The sequence below is a fragment of the Triplophysa rosa genome, linkage group LG5, assembly GCF_024868665.1.
Source record: "Triplophysa rosa linkage group LG5, Trosa_1v2, whole genome shotgun sequence".
NCBI classification, from domain to species: Eukaryota; Metazoa; Chordata; class Actinopteri; order Cypriniformes; family Nemacheilidae; genus Triplophysa; species Triplophysa rosa.
This window is the reverse complement of record NC_079894.1, coordinates 2,113,615-2,139,977: the sequence shown is the minus strand read 5'-3', so window position 1 is coordinate 2,139,977 and position 26,363 is coordinate 2,113,615. Positions and strand designations below refer to the sequence as shown.

Sequence of the window (26,363 nt, the reverse complement as noted above, 5' to 3'; positions counted from 1 at the left end):
GAGACCTTGCGCTCGCGGGGGACATTTTCCCACTGAAAGCTAAAGTTTATCGGAAAGTCGCTTGATTTATCGCATTGTGCTTCTGAACAAAAGCTGCTAAAAGTCTTGTAAAAGTTACTAAATCAAGAGACAGACTTGCGTACGTTAGAAACACGGTTTTGTGTGCGCACTTGCGTGTGTGCGGCCAGAGAGGCACACGGCAGAATGAATATAGCGAAAACATTTTCTCCCCCTTTCTTGGGCCCCAAGCACGTATGGGCCCCTGGGCCTGTGCCCATAATGCCCATTGGATAATCCGGCCCTGCTCATATACAACGCACAGATAACCTGACAAGAGGAAACTGCGCTAAATAAACAATAATAGCAACAAATAATGATAAAAATTAGAAAAAAATGCTTTGCTGAAGTCAAGATTTTGAAGAATCTGTCGAGTCTCTTCAGATTTGGGCTGACAAAAAATCAGTTAAAAATGACTGTATAATGATTCACAGCATAAACATATTTACTGTAGAATTTTCCTGCCACCAAAATTTTCCCATAGTGCTTTGCAGATCTACAGCAACCTGCTGTATACAGGTTCTACAGTAAGGATTTGATCATTTTACAGTAATAATGCTGTAAAAACTACAGAAATGTGTTACAGTGTATTAGAAACATAACAGTTCATTACGTCTTTATACACCTCTGAAGAAATAGTTTTGTATATTTTATTGCATTTCTGTCAATAGATCCTCCTAAAAACCCCGTATTGTTCCTTTAAATCAGTTGTTTGGCAAATGGTTTCTTCAGTAAATAAGTATGTTGTACCAGCAATATGTCCAAATAGTGTTCTAGGAGTTTCAAATGTGGTAATAATTTGCATATGTCAACAATTACAAGAGAGTACCGGAACCTGTTTTTTATGGCGTTATTATAATGACAAATGTCGCGAGCGCATTATTACAAGGCGAGAGCGCATTCTTGTAATACGAGCGCGCGAATCTCTCCGCTCGCACGCCGATTTCCTTTGCTCGTGAAAAACTGGATGCGCACTTTCAACTATACGCTGCTCTCTTATGAGTTTTCTCTCCTCTCACTCAGTGAGCGTGTGCGCACTCAAAATGCGTGCCGTGCGTCCACGAATCCTTCGGTACTCTTGCTCTCGAGAGGTCCTCCTGTGTGTTCCAGGCATTATAGGCTGTCAAAAGTAGTCAACCAATCAGGGATAGGCATCCACGGCGGGCCAATGAAAACGCGACCTCTTAACTACAGTAGGCCTAATTGTTAAAAATGCTTGATGAAAAGAGTTGTTTTTTGTGTTCTTTTCTACAAAAGTGTCATGTTAATGTGTAATTCTTGTAAAATAGTATATTGTAAATTGCTGAGTTTCATTCTTATAAAATCTTTTAATATATAAATCTTTGAATGAGTGGATTCTTGCGTGTGGGTAGGTGGGTGGATGGGGGGCACCATGAGGTCTTAATACGCCTCTGGATCCACCACGTTCTCATGTAACAATTTTAATATATTTGATGCAACATTATTAATTAAATGTATATTATAAATGAACGGTAAGGGAGCGTTTGGTATATTGCATAGAAGTTCAGTTTTATGCCCTGAACTTCTGGAACACTGAATGCAGAACACTTACAGTGTCTGTCTGCAAACGCATTAAATGCATAACCAAATAGGTATAGAATATTATATCATATTTCCAAATGCATTCCAAATCTGTTACTATAAAATAAAATGCTAAAATAATCTAAACTTGGCACCATGATGAGTGTGAAGCTGATGTCATGCCCTATGTTGCATGCTGCGCTGCCATCTTGGGAGGATCATACTTCACTGCTATTATTGTTTTCATATGCACCGTTACTTAAATATTATTTAGTAAATTAGTAAATATTATTTTAGAATAAAGCTAACTTAAGACACCAATCTAAATTGTTCGGTAATCAATTTAGTACTATTTTGACAATACTATGTTTAGTGTACCATGCATGAGGACCACATGAACTTGAGGGTGTTGGCCTGTTTTGTCTGAATAACATGGTAGTTAAACTGACGTTTATATGTAGCCTACAAAGCATCCTAATGCCCCGTTCATTTCTAATACACATTTGACTAATAATGTTGCATCAAATATATTAATAATATTGATACCTCAGAACGTGGTAGATCCATCTTGCTTCGCTGAATACCTCGAGTCACTTTCAACCAATAAGATGCCATGTAAGAGGTCGCGTTTTCATTGGCCCGCCGTGGATGCCTATCCCTGATTGGTTGACTACTTTTGACAGCCTATAATGCCTGGAACACACAGGAGGACCTCTCGAGAGCAAGAGTACCAAAGGATTCGTGGACGCACGGCACGCGTTTTGAGTGTGCGAGAGGAGAGAAAATTCTTAAGAGAGCAGCGTATAATTGAAAGCGCGCGTCCAGTTTTGTGCATGAGCAAAGGAAATCGGCGTGCGAGCGGAGAGATTCGCGCGCTCGTATTACAAGAATGCGCTCTCGCCTTGTAATAATGCGCTCGCGACATTTGTCATTAAAATAACGCCATAGTTTTTCCCACTTCAAGCACTGTGTGACCCAACAAGACAACACAAGAGTCCTCACAACACTTCACAACAGCAGGAGATATGAAACTCCTCACACTTATCATCATGCACACCACCTGGAACATCACAACAATCCCACACACACACAGGTTTGTTTGAGTATACTAGTGAGGACATTACATAGACTTCCATTGATTTTATATCAGGCTTATGATATATTCTATCCCCTATCCCTAACCCTAACCCTTAACCTAATAATCGCACAAACATGTGCACTCTATTACATTTAAAGACAAACACTATTTGAGCGAATTATGAGCCTTTTTATTTAGTGAGGACCAGTAAAATGTCCTCACAAGTGGGTTCACACGTATTTCACTGTGGTACTGAGATTGACATTTGGCCCTCACAAATATAGCTAAACCAGTACACCGAATGAAGTGACCAAACACACAATGACACGTGCGTGATTGTCAAACAGCCTCGGGTTCATTACACTACACAATCATCAACACACAAGACAGATAGTGAGAGCAAGTCATGAGAAAAACTTCTCCGGCGTCTTATTGAAGTGTCAGAATAAAACCTGCCGCCGTCATTTGCTTTGTTCTATTATTCAGAACAGAAGAATTATGAGACGCTTTCTTCATCTAAGCCGACCTAACAGAAGACACGGGGACTCCCACGGCTATTTCTTTGAATAAACACTCATAAATATTCAAACATCTCAACACAAAGTTTGTGTAAATAGCGATGTCGTCTCTTTAGTCTAATAGAGACGTACGGTCTGAGACGTGTCATTTAACAGATTACACTTCAAAGTCTCTACACGTACATGCAGAAATACAAGCGTTGAGAAACACACGCGTGTCCATGATGGTCATAAAAGCCACAGATCAACAACACAACGACACACATCAAGCCGTCTGTGTTGTGCTGACATCTTACACTTCTGCATCGACGGATTATTAATTTCTACAACAATAGAGCGGCATCATGTGCTCGACTGGGCGTTAAACTAATCCAAACCCTCGTGCTCACGTTTATACTTCGTCTCTTCAATATTTTAAATTTAGACTGCGATACCAAGCTCAACCGCTAGATGTCAGTGTACCATATGATTTCTTTAAATGTGACCGAACTGCAGGAACCATTCAACAAATAAATTATTTAATCAAATGATATATATACAGTTCTACTATAAGACACTAGCCAAAGACAAACCGGAAGTTACAGTAACTGGGGGTCAGGTGCGCGCGCGTCCGATGAAACGGTCTGAAACGGAGGCTCAGAGATGATGTATTTTTGTAGGCTAACCCGGAAGTTAGCGCCGCGCTGGTTCCCTTGACCGAAAGCCTTTGCATTTTCCCCACAGACTTTTGGAAGATGGCAAAAAATAAGCTCTGTGATGAACAAAGGTTTATGATGTGTACACGTTTTGTCTATCAAGATCATCTTTACAAATTAACACCACATTTGTTACGTTTGAAGCCGAAATACAATCGGCAGAAGTAGAAACTAACACGATGCTATAAACAAACTACACTTAAGGTCGCTCGGTATCAACGTCACCACCACCAAGCCACCTACAACTCTTTCAAACTTGATTAAAAACGTGTTCCCTGGTAAGTAATTACTCCGTGAATGAATCCGCACCTACATTTTAAAGGTCTCCTCAGACGAGCACTTTCAACAAGTTGGTAAGATTTATTAGGGTCTTCACGAAATGTCTGTAACATATTTAGCTTAAAACACTCAATGGCTGTGTAAACAAAGCCCTTCTTGCCTCGTCAAAAACATCTATGCTCACAGCAATCCGTTTTGGTGCATGTCTCTTTAAATGATAATGAGTTACAGTGAACCCCGCCCCCTTCTGTCCGGCGTGTATCCTGCCATGGCAATGGTTTAGCTAAATGATATTTCCTGAACTCCTCTGCGATTAGTTAAGAGTAAATGTTTGGTTTGTTTTCCACTACCTGCAGTGAGTTAAGCTTGAAGCCGGTTTTAGCTCAACATCTGTATTTAATGTCTCACTTTATTCTTTATTCATCATCAGACTCATTTCTCTTCTGCCACTGATGAATTTATGATGGGAGTCAAGCTCGAGCTCTTGTTCTCTGTGACGGTCCCCCTCGCGCATGCAACGATTCACAATGAATAATTCAGCATTTTCCTCTCAAAATGACGAACACAGAACCTGTCACATTGCTGGAGTTATTTTAAAGCCGAGATCTCTGGCATCTGCCCTCCAACACTGGTGGTTTGTTCTAGGCAGTGGTTCGTCTCTGAGGTCACCGCCGGGAGGAGATCAGAGGCGCTGCCGCAGGTTAAATGACGCATGTAAAGGTACGGTCACGTGACAGCCGTGCATTTCTGTGCGCTTGTGTCTGTTTGGGGTTTTTGGTTCTGTGGGTTGCACATTTGTCTTTGCTTGTTGGCAGTGTTGGGTGTAACTAGTTACTAAGTAGTTACTGTAATTTCATTACTTTCCCCTTGAAAATGTAAAGTAAGGGATTACTCTTATTGTAATTGATTACGATTGATTTCTTAATTCTATGAACTGCTGATGAAGTTTGTGAATGTGTTTGTCAGAACAGGGATGTCAAACTCTGCTCGCGGAGGACCTTCAAACACACGTGAAGCGCAAATCATCTTCTATGAGCTGAAAATGACAGACAGACGTGTTGTCTGCAGGACCGCGATTTTTCAGAAACGATGAGATTGTGTATTTGTGTGTGTGTTCACTGAGGCTGAACTAATGTGTAAAAGTGTGCTCTTTTACGGCAGAATGAAGCAGACCGTCAGTCCAGCTGAGCCCATTTCTATCTCATTCTATACTGTGACTATAAACCTTTCACAGAGCAAAACACCCGTCTGGATTTCCTCTGGTCACGTCTCAGATTCACACCCGTCTGATGTGTGTGTGTGTGTCCTGTACTGCACACTAAAATAGAAAGAACTGTGTCTAAAAAGCAAGCTTCAATTCGACTTTATGCAATTCAGGAATCCAGGAAAGAAATTTACAAGATCAACTTCATGAGATTCTTGAGGGACAACCAGTCCCTGGATTTGACAAAGTTATGAGGTTAACTATCAAAACGAATTCTTATGTTTATAAAGTATCAAGAGTTTACAATTTCAAAAATCATGTTTTTTATTCTGTTAGTTAGCTGTGTTTTTAGAGTTATTTTGGCTTAAATCAAAACAAACCAACTGCAGTTTGATTGATATTCATTGGAATGCACAATAAAAACAAAACAGAGTTATCTTATTTTGGAAACAAACTCTTCAATAGACAACATGCAGAACCGATTTATAACAAATGATTTAAGCTTTCTGACTGAATTAGACAAACAGTACAAAACATCAAATACATTATGAATACTTAATACAACGTCATGGCATTTCTGAACTTTTTGTGAGGTGATGAATTCAAACAAAATGCTTTGATTTAGGGTTCATTATGATTCCCTTTCGTGTCACTGATTCATGTTTGAAGATTTATGGGTGAGACTTTATTATAGCTATTTTTTTAATCATCATGTTTTTGTACAATTCATTTTATATATATATATAATAGTCCTTTTTTGCAGTGTACAAATTACTGTTAAATCAGACCTCGAATATTTTAATCACCGTTTACAATATAAATGTATTATTATTATATGTAATAATAAAATGTAGTTTTTTGCCTTTAAACACAGTTGCTTCATGTAATGCTATAAAACACAACAACTGTGCCATCTACAGGACTGATAACTGACAGGTAAGTGTAAACATGGGTCTAGCTATATTTAGTGGGCAACAAACAAATGAAACTTGCTTATGCTGTCTCGCTTATTGCTTTCAACCCATGGTCGGGTAAAATATGGACAAAACCGATGGGTATAAATTAACCTATGCTGTTACCCAACCATGGGTTTAAAAAACAACCCAGCATAAAAAAATATGTATCCATCTGTTTCCATTTTAATATCTTCCTCTAATCATCACATAAAAATGCAATATATCACTATATGTTACTGTATGTAGCAGCAGTAGAAATGTCTTTCATCTGTTTGCAGGGTACAGTTTGCGCCAGTCGACTTCATTATAACCCATCACACTGGTTGCCATAGTAATTCACTTTATAGTACTTCACCCCGCATCTGTGGTAAATCTGTCAAAACCACTCAGAATGGGTTAGGATTACAGGACTCAAAAGTATAATAAATCAACAACTCATCATCCAGCATGCATCACCATCATGTGGCTCACGTTACTGTTGTTTAAAATGAAAAAACAAATGCTGTTGTTTCGTAGAAAGAACGAAATGTTTCACGCCCACTTTGAGTGACACACAGACTGATGATTCAAACGACGACTATGAAAATATCAGCCATCTGCTTTCACCGATACTGCCAGAACTCTTCGTGTCTCAGCACGGATTCTTCACAAAACACTTCACATGCATTCATCCGTACAGCTTCACAAATCACAGTTTTGTTTCGAACATTGACTACATGTCAGGTATTACTAGAGCAAACAAAGTAATATTGACATTCTATTGATGTTGGATAGACAGGAGAACAGTCACCCGTGTCATCGGGTGATCGGTTTCATTGAACAGAGACTATCAAACACGAGGTCACGATTCTCTTTGAAACAAGGCGTGCTGTGAAAAGGGCTTGACAAATGTTGTGTGGCATCAGGTATCGAGAAATGAAAAACAGGAACATTTTACCCTCGCTGTGTCCGTCGGGTAAAATGTGTCCATTTCGTTCTTTTCGGTCCGACAGAAACACACTGATACGAGGCACACACAAGAGAGTTATTGATGAAGCTGCGGGGGTCCGGAGGGTCTCTCAGTAATTCATCGTTTAATTAAAGTAATTGATCGATCGCTCCACCTGAACCTCGATCACAAGCCAAAGGAAAGCTGACAGTGACGGCAAGCTAGCAGTGAAAGTAGAAATATACCCCGAGACCCAAACGGGATGAATCAGCATCCTCTGCATCCCGAACCAAGAGTCTAACCGATGGACGCATCATTCCCAGAATTCTTTGCTTTAGTTTAGAAAATAAAGCACGTGCGCCTGCAAACGTGCCTCAATTCTTTTGATAAACATTTGTCTTGATATGATGACACATGATGAATTTTTTAATCCCTGTATAGCTTTTAATGTTTATAAATCGCCGTTTACTGTAAATGTGTGAGCTTGAGTTGTAGCACACGCAGTACACTCGACATTTGTTTACTGCTCTTTACATGATCTCATAATTAAGCAAGGGTCATAACAAAGGTTGATCTTCTGATAAGCCGTATTTGAGTCTGAGTTTAGTGGTCAAATATATTTATAAATTCTAAACCGACCTCTGCTTAGCTACTGTAAATGCAGTTAATTCGCATTACTTTGGCATTTTGATTTCACAGGGAAGTTATATCATATTAAACGACATTAAATAAAAGCCAAATTGCGATGGTGTTTTTCCACAGATTAATTTAAACATGCAAACAGCAGCATAACGAATACATCAACAACAGCACCTGCATTCACATATTATCACATTTTCACGAACCTGCGGCGTTTTGGACAATGGAGAAAAACTAAAATAATATATAAATCCAAAGCATAAAATAAACAGGCAAGAAAAAAAAAGAATTAATTAGCAAATTATGACAAAACGAAAACACAGAAGAACCGGCAAAGTTTATATCCTTCAGAAAGTTTTTTCATCAAATAAAAATAGCAGGCCTACCTCAAACCAAAGCTTGGAGTTTTTATTTAATAAAGTAACATGTTTACGTGTTGTGGTGACAGTCTGGAGCCTGTTGACACTTAGACCCGCGGCAGAAAACACCTGTCATGGCTCTGCTTCATTTAGTCATGTTTTTCTTGGTCCTGTAGCAGAGTCATGACAAAGCTTTTGGTTATGTGTGTATACGTTCTCTCCAGTGTCTCGTCATTGGCCCCGCCCCTCTCGTTTCCTTGTTACCTTTCCCTAAGTGTTTTATGTTCCACACCTGCCTTCGTGTAATTATCCCTCGTTTGTCTTCCCTTTAAATACCCTCTTGTTTCTTTGTCTTGTGCTCGTGGATTGTACTGTGTTCTGTGCATGTGGTTATACCTGTTCCTGTGTTCTGTTGCTATGAAAGCCCAAGTCTAGCCGAGTTTCTGTAAGTTTGTTTCTTAGCGTTTGTATAGAGTGGTTCTGTTAATCCAGCCTTAGTTTATATTTGTCCTGTCTGCTGTATTATATAGTTTTCTTGGTTTTCCCCATCGCGGGTGTTTTGTTTTGTGTTTTGTTAATTATTAAAACTTCCCTGTGTTAACCCCTTCCCTTTGCCTGCATCTGGGTTCTTTCCACGCACAGTCATGACAACACCCTTTCAGATGGCACGGATGTCCCTGTAGAGATAACGCCTCGGGAAGCACGTCACATTTGCTTTCCAACAGCCAGTCTTAGCTAAACATATATAAATCCGATCTGCTATACCACCCAAAATACAAACATTATTTTTTACTTATTCATATTTCACATTCGTATTTTTATGTCACGTCTAAAAGAAGGCAGGGAAACCACCGGTCGCGCCGTTTTCTTCTCCTTTCCAAAGCGCACGGGCAGCCGATGCTAAGCATCCATGAGATAAGTTTATGTAAAGGATAAATAGATGGCTAGCACCGAAATTCCCTTGCAGTAGCTCCGCTATTAGCTTTGCTGAGCCGTAGACACGCCGGGAAGACAGAGAATGTCACAGCGCATTGTGAGCACGATTGTCTCGTGTCTACATTTAAAACAAAGAACTTGAGCAAGGCTGGCAGTGGCACTCCGTTTGGAGGAGTAAAGCCCTGACAAATGTGCCTCAACAATCAGAGGAATTACACGTGTCCTGTTTCGTCAAGTGACTTGCATGATCGGATTTTAATCGGTCTCGAAAACGCTTCGGAGGGCATTTACACCTAGTCGCATGCGTCTGCACGCTCCTTGAGTTAATGCTTAGCATGTTTTTCTTTCACCATACAGAAAACTAAAAACATGTACGATTTAATAGTAATTTAAAAACGTATTATTAAATTATTTTTATTATTATATTCTTAATATTATTAAACTTAAAATAAACATACCTTTTAAATCGTTTAACTGATTTTAACGATCAGTTAACAGTTAAAGGTCAATATGTGCATCCCTAAATCATACACTTGCAGACTTCTTGAAAGTTTCAAATAGAAACACACTGATCAAATCTGCAGACTGGCGCAGACTTTCTGCAACAAGTCCAGACTGAAAATCTGGGCAAAATCTGAGCAGAAGTCTTGTAGTGTATATTAGCCTTAAGACCGCCCAAATGTAGACGCAAGTAAGGTGGGCGTACCTGTCAGTACAATTGAAGAGGAACCTGATGTTCCAAATATGGTCAGAGGCGTTACATTTCCATCACACGCTTGCAGTATCGACCAATCACCACGCACTGGTTAACTGGCCAATCACAGCACACCTCGCTTTTCAGAGCCATGAGCTTTGTCAAAATCTGCGCGTTTCAGAGGCGGGGTAAAGAGGAGATACAAACATGCAAGGTATGTGGAAAATACAGCGTTTTTAAACCTTAAATCCTGTAGACACATTACATCACATCTGAAACAAATGATAAAATTCGCATATGACTCCTTTAAAGAACCTTTGACTGAATGGTTCTTCAATGGGATCGCTGTGAAGAACCTTTTAAGCACCTTTAGTTTTAAGAGTGTACACAACGCACATGATTGTTCCATCATCAGTAAAGAACATACCTTAATTCATACTGTAGATACAAGCAAACAGCATGCCAAGATAATTACGTGACTTTTTACAATACGTACAATTTAGTTTCTGAAAATATGGTACTACCAAAATATCAGCCATTCTAATACAGGTTGGGCTATTTTTGGTGAGTAATCCAAATTTAATCAATGTAATAAATCTTGCAGACAAACCCTGGATGGACCCTACAACGTGAGCGTAGTGTGTAATTTCCTCCTCATCGACCGCTTCTCGTACAGAAGCCAGCTGACTGTTTGATCTGTAAATCATTCATTAAAATGCAATATTGATATGAGCCGTATGAAAGTTTGAGGTGGCTCCAGATTTATGGCCGGGCATAGAAAGAAGGTCATTTACTCTGCATATGTTTCTGATGTTTTATATACAGTAAGCGAATCTAAAGAAATGAACGTGCTCTGATATGTTTTAAAAGACATTTAATGTAAATTGAAGATCAGAAATGATGAGAATTAGACTGTTAACGGGTCGGGTCGTTTCAATGTGCTGGACTCCAGCTGTCTTTGACATACAAACCTCTTCTCCTCATCATTAAACATTTGATGTTATCATCGTATAATGAGCTCAGAGCTCTGATGAGAATACTGAAACAAATCACTAATGTCTTTATCTCATAAAGAACTACAGTGCAGATAATTTGAGTTTCACCCTCAAGGTTTGTTTGTATTCGACTAATGCACCTGTTAGCCTTGCCTTAATAAATATGATATTCATTTATATTATTTAAATGATGTCAATGGCACCATGAGGTTAAAAACACACCAATATAATTGCAATTATAGATTTACATTCATTCATTTAGCAGATGCATCTGATGGTTGTTGTATTAGGCCATACTGACAGTTGAAGGGGAGGAGTTAACGGATGCGCCGCCCAAGCCATCTGACTTACATCATTTGAGATGGATGGTCACTAGAGGGCGGAAGTGCATTTTTAGATTTTAGCTGAAGATTATGAGGGCACTTGAATTTTATAAAGAGAATGACCCACATTGGTAAGCTATTTACAATAAACGCTGCAATATTTCATGAAAAAATAGGAATGTCTAATCTTTTATTTCACTGGGGCTTTAAGGTGGGAGCAGAGACGTTGAAATACAGAGTTACGACACTCACATAGACCTCCATAGTAAGAATGAAATGCGGAAGTAACTCGCGTCATGAAGCGACCGATAGTTCCAAACACTGCACTGAAGCCCATTCATTTCAGTGTCTCCCAAACTCATTTGCTGTACAGTTGGTGAAATAACGGCATGTTTTTACATTTTAACGAGTTGGCGGTAGTGTTGTCACGGTACCAAAATTTCAGTAGTCGGTACCAATACCAGTAAAATTCCACGGTTCTCGGTACCAATTTCGGTACCAAAGCAAAACACCAGTACATGCTAATTGAAACACAATTTTATTAATAAAGCTCATTGTTAATATAAATGTATAGAAAGCAATGCCATTTTGTATACATGAAGTATAAGTTAATTGTTGCTGAAACTGTTGTGTGCTCACTGGGGTCTTTCATGCTGATGAACATCCTCCTCAGTCTGCTGCTGTATAAGACCAACAGAATAAACTTCAGTAAGTCAAATGACTGAACAAACATGTATATGCAATATTAAAACAAACCTCCGATCCCTTTCTGTCGGTCTCTCGACGTTGTGTCGAGCTGACAGATGGGGTTCGCTCTTGAGAACCTATCAACTTCTGACTAGTTTAGAAAAGGCCAATGAAATTGGCGAATGAAATTTGCATGCCAGACTCCGCCCCCGGAAATCTGTCGGTCTCTCGACGTTGTGTCGAGCCGACAGATGGGGTTCCTATGGAAAACGCCACAGCACTGTGCCGCGTCACAATCTCTAGCGGAGCGACGCTGACTGGCCTGGGCGAGTCAGGCGTGAGCGCTAGAACGAAATTGTAACCGTCCAGTGGAGAGGTAGAAGAAGAAGAACGATTAGTTCCAGGAAATGCCAGTGGTCATATTCTATCTCTGTTCTTCAAACCTTTTCAGGTATTTTCATGATAATAAAGTATATTTATAGTGATGGTGTTTCATGAGTGTTGCTTTTTCAAATGCACGTTATAAACGACTCAATCTCGTCGTGATTTTAGATCGAGCAGCACTTCCTACTGATCAAAGAGCCGTAGTTCACGGAAGAGCTGTGCAGAAAACACAGAATCCATTTCAGAATCGATTTAGACATCTATAATAAGCGTGAATCAAGATATATATCACCCAGCCTTAGTTGACAACATGGATTTGTTTGGAACTACTGAGCACTCCATGAACCACATGACCACACGGCGGCGAGATCGGGTGTCGTAACTCTGTTTTTCAACAGCTCTGGGTGGGACTAATATTTAACGACAGTACCCATCTCCTTTAATCTGGTTAAAAAACATTCAAAACACTCTTTTCACCAACTAGCAACTTTATTTAAACAACATTTCAGCACAACATGGTAGCTTTTCAAAAACTTATTTCTATTTAAAAAAAAAAGTGTACAATGTAACTCGGTAAACACTTTTGTGGGAATATGATACTGATCTGTTCATAATTTTCCACACCGCTTCCGAGATCATCGCTAGTCATTTCGTGTCATTCAGGTGGAAACGTTACCATGGCGACAAACTGTAATTAATAAAGCACAATTTGCAACACTAATTAAATGAAATGAAATTAAAACTGCATTTAGTTTCGTGGAAGATAAACCCACATGTTCAACATTGGCCACAACGAACCTATATTGATTTATTGATGTGTTTTTCCTCTTTAATTCTGTTTAATTCTCGTGTCTTAAATAATAAAAGCTCAAGAGAAGATTTAACATATGTTCAGCTCATACTGTATTCTGAATTATTATTGATGATTCATACGGTTGCTCTCTTGTTCTCATCCGTCGGTGTCTAGCAGACAGTCTTGTTCTTTTAATAGATCTCTCATATTTCTACCTGTCTCTTCTGTTATTCCGTTAAAGATGAATTGTAATGAGACGAGAGGTGCTGGAGGTCTGTTTAACACTCAAGTCTCAGCCGCTACAGGATGTTGTACATGCTGAGAAACAAACTTTCTATAGCATATCTTTACTTTCTCTGTTGTTATTTAGACAGCTGTAATGTGTTTCCTCTTCGTTTAAAGACACAAACAAAAGTCTGAGATCGTAATATGGACTCAAACAGTTCTCAGTAATTCAATAAAACATCGTCTGTGTCAAAAACAGCCCCCCGTACCCTCAAACCGTCATGTTTAGTGGCGTCTGATACTATTCAATCCCATGATGCACTGCAAAAACCAGTTTCTTATCCACCATGAGGCTCACGGCAACATTCCACAATGATGCCCACCGCTCCTTCGATGTCCGAATTCACTCACTCACATTCACTCACTCACTCTTTCAAGTGGACTACATAGGGGAAGTAATGTTATACACATAGTGAATATATATCTGTTTTTGCTTTCTCGAAATCAAACTGTGAACATTTTTGCAGTTGCTTAAGTGCTTTCTATCTCCTTAAAAAACAAACAAAAACAAAACAAACACCGTCTAGTCGACAGGAAATGTTAATGGAACGTTCATTAGCGCAAACGGGCGAGTTGTTGTGGCTACGCATTTCCCTGATAAAACATCCCAACAGGAAACTCGCTGAATCTGGACCGGATGAACCACACCGAACATGTCGTCCAGTTTCACGGGACCGCCCGACCCTCGGTGATCTTCTACAGGCCTTCACTGAGTGCGTTTACATGCACAGCCTAAAGGCCATCGCACATTGAGTCCGAATTTTGCATCCGAAATTTCCGCACTTTAAAAAATAAATACGCCCTCACGTTGTGTCAATCACATTTACTCGCTGCCTCTGATATTTTCGTCCCTCATAAAAAAATTCAGACCGGGTTCGATTTTCTGAGTTTTTCGCATCCGTAGCAAGCATTTTGACAATTCAGAGACAGCGTACAAATGAGCGCCAAATACGGAAAAAACGAATTGGAAAATTCCGGACTGTTTGTGCGAAGACCTTTACTCCGGTTATGCTTAATAAGCTGATAATGTGTAAGTCATGTAAACGCGTAAAACGGTTTTCTTTTATCAGGGAAAGCTCATAAACGGCGTAAACCCGCCCGGCAGAGGTAGTTTTTCGCCGATTACTCCGATTTCGCGCTGCATGTAAACGCCTTTACCGGTTTTCTCTCAGTTTTGTTTATGTGTGCAGTGTTTGCCCTACCATTACCTTAGGGGCGCCCCGCCTCTCCAACGGCACCTCCCGCCCCCTTGAAGGTCAAGTTAATTTAATTTTTTATGTAGCGTTAGATCACAAGAGAAGTCATTTAAGGTTACCTTTCCTATATATCATGTCTATACCTTGTTCTCGTACTAAAACTAAATAGCATTATGTTATTTACATGGCGGCATGTCATTTCCGTTTCTACGTGGTCGCGCCTTTACAATTCTCCTCTGCTCTCTGTATCGAGTTCTGACCCGATGAGCGCGCACACACACAGACACGTGCACGCGCGCGCACACACACACACACACAGACACGTGCGCGCACATACACAGGTAAGCACACTTCCACCAGCGGACAGAGAGCGCGTGTGGGGAAATACGTCGCGTCAGCCACCCGAAAAGCAGATAAAAAATTGCGTTTTTAAACGCTCCCAGGGTGGTGATAATGCGCATGCCCTGCCCCTGAGCAACAGTCCAGTTACCACCGGATGACAGGTTTTCACCCAGATTATCCTTCCTTCCATCCGGACCGCAAGACATAATGAACCATTAAAAAAATCAGACTATTTCTGTGGTTTAATTGAGCAGCGCGTCTACATAACTGAGATGTACACATCACGCGCACTCAGGGCCATTTATGTTGATTATATTTTGCCGCTATATCCTCTCATATCTTTATTTAGCACCAAGCGCGCTTCATTTGAACCCTTTCCGCTCCGTGAGCGCTGCTTCTCCCGCCAAAGACGCGTCGCATGTAAAGACCTGCAGACACCAAGAGCGGCTCAATAAATGGACACCTCTTCTGTAACGCTTAAGTAAAGGAAAATGCAGCAGTAATAAAGTATTTTTAGCTGTCAGTCAGTTTACTGTTTCCTATATAGGTTTGTGACAGATTATAAAACATAACGTCTTCTATCTACATACAACATGTATGATATTAATAGCATAAATAATCAGCATGTTAAGAGCATTTCATTGTGAATCATGTTTTAATTGGAAAGAATATTTAGAATCAGTTCTAGTATGAATGGCATGGAAAGGCTGTTAGTAACTCTGTAAGTACTCCTGCTCATGATATATTTATTTCAATTGTTACAGTTTGTTGTCAGTAGTTTTTTTAAGTATTAAAATATACCACTGGGACTTCCTTCAACACATTTTCTCAGTTACCACCTTCTATGTTTCATACAGACTGTGGCTATATAGAATATAAAGTAAATGGCCTGATAAAACATAGATTGATTTAACATTATCTATTTAAAAAAGTATTGTCCGGACCTCCGCCGCAAAAAAATAGAGAGACCGCAGCCCCCCCCCCAAAGCTGTAAACCTAGAGGAAACACTGGTGCATGTCTGACAGCGCAATAGTAAAAGTCCCAAACGGAAGTAAGAGTAAAATAACACATAAAAGTCCGCTCTCGAATCATGCAAACGTCAAAATGAAGAACTATTGTTGCATATGCAGGTACTGCGGACACGAGAAGCATGTTTAATTACTAAACAGACGATGACGTCACTGCACGCGAGAAACCCGGCAAGTCTCAAACTTTCTGCATAGCCGGTTTATTACTATGCATGTAAACACGTGAAAACAGGTTACTTTTATAAGCTGATTTTTGATAGATATCCGTTTATTTTGTGCATGTTTAGTATGATTTACCCGTGGTATTGTCCGCCAGATGAAAACCAAACGTCACGCGTGAGCAATAAGAGAACAGTAATGCTGCTCATTTAAAATTCAAATGAGCACTTAATCACAGAGACATGCGGTCTGATGTGCGTTTATTATCACTGACGGTCGATGTTTTGTTGTTCATGTCCGGTTTCAGTGTGATTAGAGTCTGAATAATCGTCTCTCTCATTAACCTTCAGCACCAGCGGGAAATGGACACAGAAGGATGATAAAATGGATGCTATACTATACCTCTATTCTCTCTCGGTTTGAGATTATAGTCTGTTTAAAAGCCTCGCGGCCCCGGGCAGCACGGTGACGCGCCTGTCCGAAATGCTTTACATTATAATGGCCTGGACTTGCAAACGGGGGAGAGCAGATTACACGCGGCGCACACGCACACACATGTATGCACAAGACATCTCATTATTTTTGTGCCTTTTAAATCATATTCAACGGTCAAACTGAATCTCGAATCAGGACATCAAGTGGAAACCCAGCACACCACACGAAAATAACATGTGTAAACACCAACAACAGAGGACATGGACCGTGTCTTCTTCTTATAATAACCAAGATCTCAAGTGGAAATGACACCATATGAGCATCAGCTTTAGTTGAATACTTTAGTATGAATAGTCTAGGGCTGTCAAACGATTAATTGCGATTAATCGCATCCAGAACAGTTTGTGTTTACATAATATATGTCTGTGTACTGCGCATATTAATTTTGTATTTATAAAAACATACACCTACATGTATACATATTTAGGAAATATTTACATGCATTTATTTATATTTATCAATAATTGAAATTATATATAAATGTTTATTAATTTTATATTTTTCTTAAATATACTATATGTATGCATGTGTTTATAAATACAAAATAAATATGCAAACTGGTACACAAACATTTTTTATGTAAACACACGCTTTTATTCTGGATGCGATTAATCGTTTGACAGCCCTAATGAATACTGTACCATATTTACTGACTGCAATAACTGTCCTTTCTTAAAATTAGTTTTACTACACATTAAAAAAACATGGTTACTAAAAAAACAAGGTAACCACTAGGGCTGCACGATGAATCATATTTTAATTTGATTTATGTGATTTTAATGTTTTACAAGCAAGCACAAAACTCCCAATAAGGTCAGAAAATCATCGCCTTCACAATGAAAGCGTGTCTCTTTTAAGGAATAAAAAAAGAACAGACAAACATGAAGGGTGACCAATAGCAATGAATTATAGTGGGGAAAAAGACAACAAATCAAAAATGGAGTAGCAAGGTTTCATTCCGAAGGTCACAAAATGTTCATTTTTGGGGCGGAGTGTCAAGATGACAGCGTGCTTTGAAATACGACGCTGAATAAGTTAGATTATAACATATTCATTCGATGTAAAGTATAATAAACATGCTGAAGTGGAATTAAAAACCAAAGTTCTGAACTGACAAAATAATCAAACCAAACTGCTTTACATTCTTTGTTTGTGTGTTTGAAAGAGGTTAAACATTGGCTATCAAAAAAGTTTCTCTGCTTGAATTCAGACAAAACCGAGGTCATTATTTTTGTTCCCAAAAATGCTGCTCGCCTTGAACTTCAACCTTTTGTTTCTCCTCATGTGAGAAACTTAAGGGTGGCGTTTGATACCTCCCTGAAGTTGGGAAAACATATCAGTTCTGTAATTGGTACCAGTTTCAGTCAACTTCGATTATTAGCTCAAATCAAACCATACCTATCTGCTTTCATCACTACGAAACTATTGCAACTCACTTTATTACGGTATGTCAAAATCACTTATCTCCTGTTTACAAATGGTTCAAAACGCCGCAGCTCGATTTCTAAAAGGTTGCAAAAAATCTCTCATGTGACCCCTCTTCTTTAATTCTATTATTTTATTTATGAATGCTTTTTCCTTATTTATTTGTCTTTCATTATACCTTTGGTTCAGCTTTACTGCTGTTTTTAAACGTGCTATAGAAATAAACTGAACTGGACTGAACTAATCGGGTTTATTATTCATTTGTGATATACATTTTGTCTGCAAACTAGTACAAATTAGCCACGGTTTTGCTAATAGACCGTTTCATCGGACGAGCGCGAGCCAGACTTCAAGTTAACTTCCGGTTTGTGTTTGGCTAGGGTGAAATAATATAACGATTTACATTTTCTTTAATTTGTGTTAATATTATTATTTTATTGTACAATAAATGTATTAAATAAACTATTTCTTGGATTTTATTGTATGTTTGTTTTATTAAATAAACAATTTGTTGAATGGATCCTGCAGTTTTGACGCATTTAAAGAAAGCGTATGGTACATTGACATCTAGCGGTTGAGCTTGGTATCTATGGAGCGAAAATTGTGCCTAAACTTAACAAACAAATCCAGCGTTTTGCAAACAAACGCAACCTTTTTTGCAAAAGAAACTAAACTCTGAAACAAACAGAAAGCGTTTTACAAATACATAATGCAATTCGAGAGGAAATGCGAAGGCGTAACATATAAATGTACTGTGTTTAAGTCTCACCTTTTTATGAGATTCTCTCAGCTTGATTTTCTCACAAATGTGATCGTCCAGATTTTCTCACAAATGTGACGTCCTGATTTTCTCACAAATGTGATCGTCCAGATTTTCTCACAAATGTGACGTCCTGATTTTCTCACAAATGTGACCGTGCAGATTTTCTCACAAATGTGATCGTCCAGATTTTCTCACAAATGTGACGTTGCAGATTTTCTCACAAATGTGACCGTGCAGATTTTCTCACAAATGTGACGTCCAGATTTTCTCACAAATGTGACGTCCTGATTTTCTCACGAACGTGTTCTCCCACAATTGTTACCAACTGATACGTCCACAAATGTGCTCGTCCAGATTTTCTCACAAATCGTGATTTCTACAGTCGCAGATTTTCTCACAAATGTCAGATTTTCTCACAAATGTACCGTGCAGATTTTCTCACAAATGCATGTGCAACAGCAGGTGGTGCTATTGGGAATTAGTTTCTATAGGAAGAAGCCATGAACATTACCTTGCGTGCCACCCTTGCCAGTGCCAGAAACTGAATTAATTTCATTCATCAAGTTTTATTCAGTTAGTCTCATGAAATTTATTGAAACTGTTAATAATAATCAGTTGCTGTTCTTAATAATAAATAATGAATTATGCATTGGTTTTAATATACAAATAACATACAACAAACTGGATGCATTTGCAATGTTGTTACCCCTTCCACCCCATCTCATTCTCTCGTTCTTGTTTCCCAACTGTTTACGTTCACAAAACAAATACTTTTTCAAGGATACTTTCTTATAAGGGAATTTTGACATAATTTTGTGTTTATATCAGGGCCGCTCTAGGCATGGGCAGGGGTGGGCTGAATCCCCCTAAACATCTGTCTTGCCCACCCAATGAGAATAAAAAAATAACACCAAAAATTGTTGTATTTTCTATTGGCTGAAAGCAACGTCACTCTTCACTTCACTGCTCTGGGTTTAGTTTGTAACAGAGAAGCATGCTACATGCTACAGGTGGAAGCAAAATTCTTTGCAAAGAATTTTAGACGCACTGCACATATGTAAAATTAAGCATGTCAAATTAATTGTGCAGTAAAATCAGATTCATTTCTTCGTTTTTGCGGTCTTATTTTGTGCTGTTAACAAACAGCTATTATTTGCTTGCAATATATAGGCTAGATTTTAACCTATTGACTTTCAGTAATGACTGAAAGCTCCATCTTCGAAGCTCCCGCTTCAGAAATAAATCTGTTTCTCTCCATCTCAAACACCCCAATTCACCTGCAGGTGGTAGCGAAAAAATGTGCAAAATAGTTCAGTTTAGGCGCGATGCGCGCTCACGATACCACATAAAAAACAGCAGACCGATGTAAAGTTCATTGTGCAGTGTAATCAGATTAATTCATTCAATTCATTAAAAAAATTAAACAGAAATCAGTGATCGTTCAGTGAATGGGGAATGTTCTTAGCCCACTTTATTTTGTAGGCTTCTATTTATGTCCAGTTTACATAACCGCTTTATTTAAGGTGTAAAACATCAATGAAATGTTGTCTGTTTTTTATATTTATATAAAAATAAATCATTTAAATCCTGCATGTATTGGAGTCATATACTGCAGTGTTTGTTGAATTCCAACAAAAGCAAACCTCAAGAGTGACTGAGCACGATAACAAACTAATTAAAAAAAATCTGGGTTATTTCATAAAACATTTTTTTACGTTTCTAACGTTTTCTTAGTTTTGTGTTGCTTAAAACTAAATATGAACTTGTTTTTGCTGTGTTTCTGTTTTAAAAATGCAGATCATCTTTTCTGTTTTCACCTGCTTTCACCAGTTCATTTTCTCCAAATAAATAAAAATAAATTATATGAAATTTGGGAGAAATGTTGTCAAAAGTTCACAGAAATAAACAAAAATGATCATTTTACAAATCACATTCTTATCAGAAAAAGAGGAAAATACTTTTTAAATGGACTCTTAATTTTGTCTGCAGCTATACTGTCTGTGTGGTTGGGGTATATCCCACCCAGGATATCTGCTAGTCCACACTTCTGCCCTGGCAGGAACCGGGCCTGATTTATATTTATTTATATTTTTATATGTCAATTTTTTGTAAGATTTCAGTATAGTATTTTGCGCTCTTTCTGAGATGCGACTCGGTTTTTAGTGATTTTTCTGCATGAAAGTTGCACTGATACATATGTTTGACTTTTATACATAACAACTCATAGATAAAAAGTATTTAACATTATGTCTAAACACTATGGCATTAAAGTAGAGAGCTTTCTAGGCTATAAAAGATGGAAAAGCAAATAAATCATCGTGGCAGTTGTTTCAGTCAGTCGTCGGCTTTGTTTGGTTGCCATTACCTATTTAGGTTTAAAATGAATGCTGCTATTTTTTTGGCTATTTCAAGCTATTTGGGCAATTTTTGCAATAAAATAAACCAGCACAAAAAAACGTAATATAAATTAAGTCAAACAATTGAACTATCTGCTGTTTTGGGAGAAGTTGCATAACTGAGAAAATCTGCACGGTTACATTTGTGAGAAAATCTGACGTCACATTTGTGAGAAAATCTGCACGTATCACATTTGTGAGAAAATCAAGCTGAGAGAATCTCATAAAAAGGTGAGACTTAAACACAGTACATTTATATAGTACACCTTTGCATTTTCTCTCGAATTGCATTATGTATTTGTAAAACGCTTTCTGTTTGTTTCAGAGTTTAGTTTCTTTTGCAAAAAAGGTTGCGTTTGTTTGCAAAACGCTGGATTTGTTTGTTAAGTTTAGGCACAATTTTCGCTCCATAGGTATCGCAGTCTAAAGTCAAAATATTGGCGAGGCCAGTTTAGCCAAGTAAACGCTTCTTCTCGGTTTCTTTTGATTTTCATCAGAAATATCTAGGCACTCACTTAATTCTTGGTGTTTCGAGTCAGATCCGTGGGCGTGGCTTGTTGGTTTTGACTAAATCTTTGGTGTTTCAAGTCTTACGATACCTTTACCCTAACCCACACCCTAACCCTAACCTTACTCTAACCATCTAAACTACCTTTGATTGTTAAAATTGACGAAAATACACGTTTGGGTGACGACGTCTGACTCGAAACACCAAGGATTTAGTGAGTGCCGAAATATCTACATGCACGCTATTGTTTGTGAACGTGTACCGGAAGTTAAGTTGGGGGGTCACAAAAGTGCGCATGCGCAGTGCCGTTTGTTTTTGCCGTTAAGCTGAAACCGTCTATAGTAGAGTTTTGTCACGGTATTTGTAGTAAAACTGTGGTTTAACAAACAGTAATCAACACGCAAATAAAACAAGTTTACTACAGTTGTACTATAATAAAAAGGTCAATTTTTGAAAAGATGATGCTCTGGTTCTCAAGCCTTCACAACACACTGAAGTTCATCCACTCTGATACGACCTCCCAAAATACAACAACACGCAAAGTCTTTAAGAGCGGCTGGACACTTCAACATCACCCGTGACCCAACAACACAACAGCACACAAACTCCTGCAGGGAAATAATGTTGCATAACAACCACTGAGATGTCAGCCCACACTGTTCCACAGGTGTGTTTGTGTGTGCTTGTGTACAGGTCTAATACATTGTGGGGTCCCCACAAAGATGAAAGTCTGATCCACATACATTGCGTGCATCAGTCAATGGTGCTCATAATGTAAAATGTACTAAATGATGCGTATTTGAAAACGTACAAATGCAGAAAGGTTTGTGTGAGGTTTAGGGGATACTATATACAGTTGATACAGAATATAAAATATGATGTCTATGAAAAGTCCCCACAATGTACGTGTGCGCGCGCGTGTGAAGTTTACTCACCCAGGTCTAGAGTGTGACGGCTCTGTCCTCATTTGTCTCCTCGTGTGTGTGTGTCTCTCCTCTCCTCACAGTTTTCTGCATGTCCATAAGTCACACGATAACATCCATCCACATCCACGCGCGCGTTTACCTCTCAGCCGCGCGCATCAGAGACGCATCTCAGCACATACACACACCCCTCCTCCTCCTCCTCCGGTCTCCAACTCTACTGTGTGTGTGTGTGAAAGAGAGAGAGACAGGACACAAGCGGTCTCTGTCCGTCTCAGCGGTGTCTCTGTCTGTCTCAGTGATGTCTCGGTGTATCTGCGGCGGTTTGGCTTTCAGCTCACCCCGCTGTCACGCGCAGGGATCATCTCAAAACTGCGCGACCGGAGCAGAAACGAAGCGTGTCTGAGGGATCGTGGATAATTAGATTACATGTCATTGCGACATACCATTATGATGAAAACGATGTGAGCGGTGATTAACCGTGCAAGACATCTACACAACGTGTTGGGTGTTGTTATGTGTGTGCTTGTCGTTTTATCCACTCAAAACTTTCAAAGCCGTTATGATGCTTGTGGCTCTTTAAGAGCCTCGAACAAGCAGCCCTGTGATTACCAGCCGAGCTTTAGCCATCACACCACAGCATGAAACTAACCAGCTGAAAGCACACACACTTTAAGAGGGCGTTTACACAACACTACAAACTGACAACCTTTCGTGCATTTTGGATGCTTAATTCGCAGGTTATGCAGCTCTATATAATAATAAATATTCGAGGCGATGTGATAGATGTGACTGTGATTTGGATAAACTCAAACACTAGATAGTCATGCATGCCGTACGCTCCCCCGTCCCGTCCCTATGAAATTAAATCCCTTTTAAAAGCAGCTTACACATTCACCTTGCGTTATGAGGCTTGACGTGAGCATGCGAGACATTTGCTCTCCTGGTGTAATTACAATCACAGACTTTAGTAAATGACTTTATGATTAGCAAAGATGTTGGAGTATCAGGCTTCATTAGGTGCATCTCTCTATATCATGTCTCGAATAGGTCATACAAATCCTGCCAAGGTTCTTATTGCTGTAGTGTGTTAGGGTAGTATTTCTTCTTTGTTGTGCTACTGTACCTTTCATTTGAAAAGATTTCGTTGTTTCTTAATGTGACCTTAATGACACCGTGTGGATGCATGATATGCAACAGCTACAAACACCACCGTGTGTAAAACTGGAAATCTGCAGAAAGCAAGAGAACGCTCACTACACACGGACTGTAGATGTATTGTTCTCTTTACACACGCGCTCTGGATGGATGTCTATGACTGTGCAGTAATTACTTTCTTGTTTTATTCTGAGGTCTGAACAAATAGTTTCTCCTCTCTTAATCTACAGCACACACGCATTAAACGACTGACCAATACATCAGCACTGACAACTTCATTAGAGCAAACATTAGCAGAAGAGAGAAAGAGAGAGAGATAGAGAGATAGAGAGAGAGAGACACAGCGGTTAAAACACTGACTCTGCGGCATGAGAGAGACGATCTAAAAAATGTTTTCCAACAGATGCATAATGAAGCATAAAAATGACACATTATGTTGTTGTGTTTATATGGCCTTGGCTTTGTCCAGTCATCTCCCGTCGTCTCTTTACTATTTCAACAGTACAAATCTAATGCATTTTCATGCCTTTTTCTAACGTTTTAGTTGTTATGACAATTGTCACCCTCTCGCTTGCCCTGTGATTGAAAATGTACATATTTTTCCTGATCCTTTTAGGAGAAATGATAGAGACCGAGGCATGTTGACCTTTGAACAGTGGTGTAAAGTATTGGAGTAAATGTAATTAGTTACTTTGTTACTTGAGTATTAAAGGGGTCATATGGCGTGAACACGTGTTGTTCTGTGTCTGTGGTGTGTTATAAGTCGCTCATGCATGTATTAGACACATATGATTGCAGAAATGAAAGTGTGGGAACAAAAGATGCGTTCTATGTAAAAGCGAATGCTCACCCAGACCTGCCTGAAACACCTAAACACATTACATCACATCTAAAACAAACCACAATATTTGTTTCAGCCGTGTCATATGACCCCTTTAAAGATATTAGCAACTTTTACTCTCTACTTGACCATAATTTTTGAATAAGTATGTTTACTCTTTACTCCACTACATTTGTAATGACTAATGCAATTACACATTACACTTTGCATGGCACCATACTCCTTCTGCAGCAGTTTATTTCTGCGACAGAAGTTAGCAATATTGCCGTTTACAGGCATTGAAGGTACTATATCTTGTGCATTTTTGCCCTTACTTACTGAAACTTGTCAACATGGCTTCTTCATGCGAATGCGGGTGCAGGTAATTGACATCACTGGTGTTTTATGTGGGAAGAGCACATGACTGTAGCCGGCGATAAGGCCAAAACTGGCATGTCCAGTGCAAAAAGGCTTTAACGTTTGTATTTTTTTACTACTCGAAAGATATTGGTTTCCTTATGAGCACTCGAGGTTAACTGAGACTTGGGTGTTTGTAATAGACGTAGGCTATAGTGTCGACCTTAAATTGTTGCAATTTTGAGGTGTTTAGTCTTATTTTGATTTAAGAAAATAAATGTGATTGCTCTCCTCATGAATCAACTGTTTCTTGTTTTTCACTGATATGTTTCTTAAAGCGTCCGTGCAACGGTGTTTCATGCATTCTGACTTCTTTACAATGTGAAAAGTGTTGTCTTCTCATGCTTGACATGGTCATCTTGTCAAAAAACGAGTTGGGTGTATGACGTGGTATTTTCTGTGCTCGATACACTCCCCCAGCGTTCGTACAGGTTTCAGATTTTTTTTTTCGAACATGAAAATCCGTTTCGTAACAACTTTTCTTAGTCCCTTACTGGGCAATTCTCACGGAAAAGCGAAAGAAATAGCCCGCCCACGCGTCAACCGATGAGGTAGGAAGACCCGCCTACCATCAAGATTGGCTGCGCTGCGTCAAGGTTGGCTGCACTGTGGCCCTGCGGCTGCACCTCGTTACTCTTGCGATAGGGAGAGTTATGTTGGATTTGGAGATGGTTTGAAACTGATAGATGGAGCGGTCCCAGTGATAAAAGATGCCGGACATGAACTGCACGCGGTAAGTCAAACTAAGTCATATGTCTGTGTTTTGTTGGCAATGGGTGCACACGTGCTTTAGTTCCGCCCCATCCCCCCGCACGCGTCGTATGTTCTCGGAACAGCTGTATCTGTCTTTTATAAATGTGATCAAACTAAAGACTCTACGGATATTTGAAGGGTGCGATACTATTCTGTAAGTACTCAAGATTAACATGAGATACGCAGAAACTGTCTGAGATACGGATACTTTAAGTGTTGAGAACTAGTGCTGCTTTGAGCCTACATTCAGTATGAGTAAAACACTCAAGCACTGTTAAAACCAGACACTCGAAGACTTTTACTCAAGTCATTTTGGAATCTTTACTTTTACTCAAGTATGGTTTTCAGGTACTCTTTACACCTCTGCCTTTAAACTCTCTTGTACTTACATGTGGAAACCAGCTGTAGCTTACCCGATGAGATCTTCCCCTGCAGCTGTGCTGTGAATCAATAGAGCCCTGACCAAAGAGCCAAAGGCACCATCCATCCATCTGACCCCCGTTTAACTGCACTGCACACACAGAGAGAGAGAGAGAGAGAGAGAGAGAGAGAGAGAGAGAGAGAGAGAGAGAGAGAGAGAGAGACAGAGAGAGAGAGAGAGAGAGAGAGAGAGAGAGAGAGAGAGAG

At 39.3% G+C, this 26,363-nt stretch overlaps 1 protein-coding gene across 2 annotated transcripts in view; it reads right to left on the bottom strand.

The window, feature by feature from the left end:
- LOC130553851 (leucine-rich repeat and immunoglobulin-like domain-containing nogo receptor-interacting protein 3) overlaps positions 1-22,929 on the bottom strand; it is a 47,510-nt gene extending 24,581 nt beyond the window's left edge. For both annotated transcript variants that reach the window (XR_008962916.1, XM_057333031.1), the window contains exon 1: positions 22,601-22,929. The gene's annotated coding sequence lies outside the window, so the exon portion shown is untranslated. The remainder of the gene's footprint in view (positions 1-22,600) is intronic.
- Between the last annotated feature and the right edge of the window lie 3,434 nt (positions 22,930-26,363).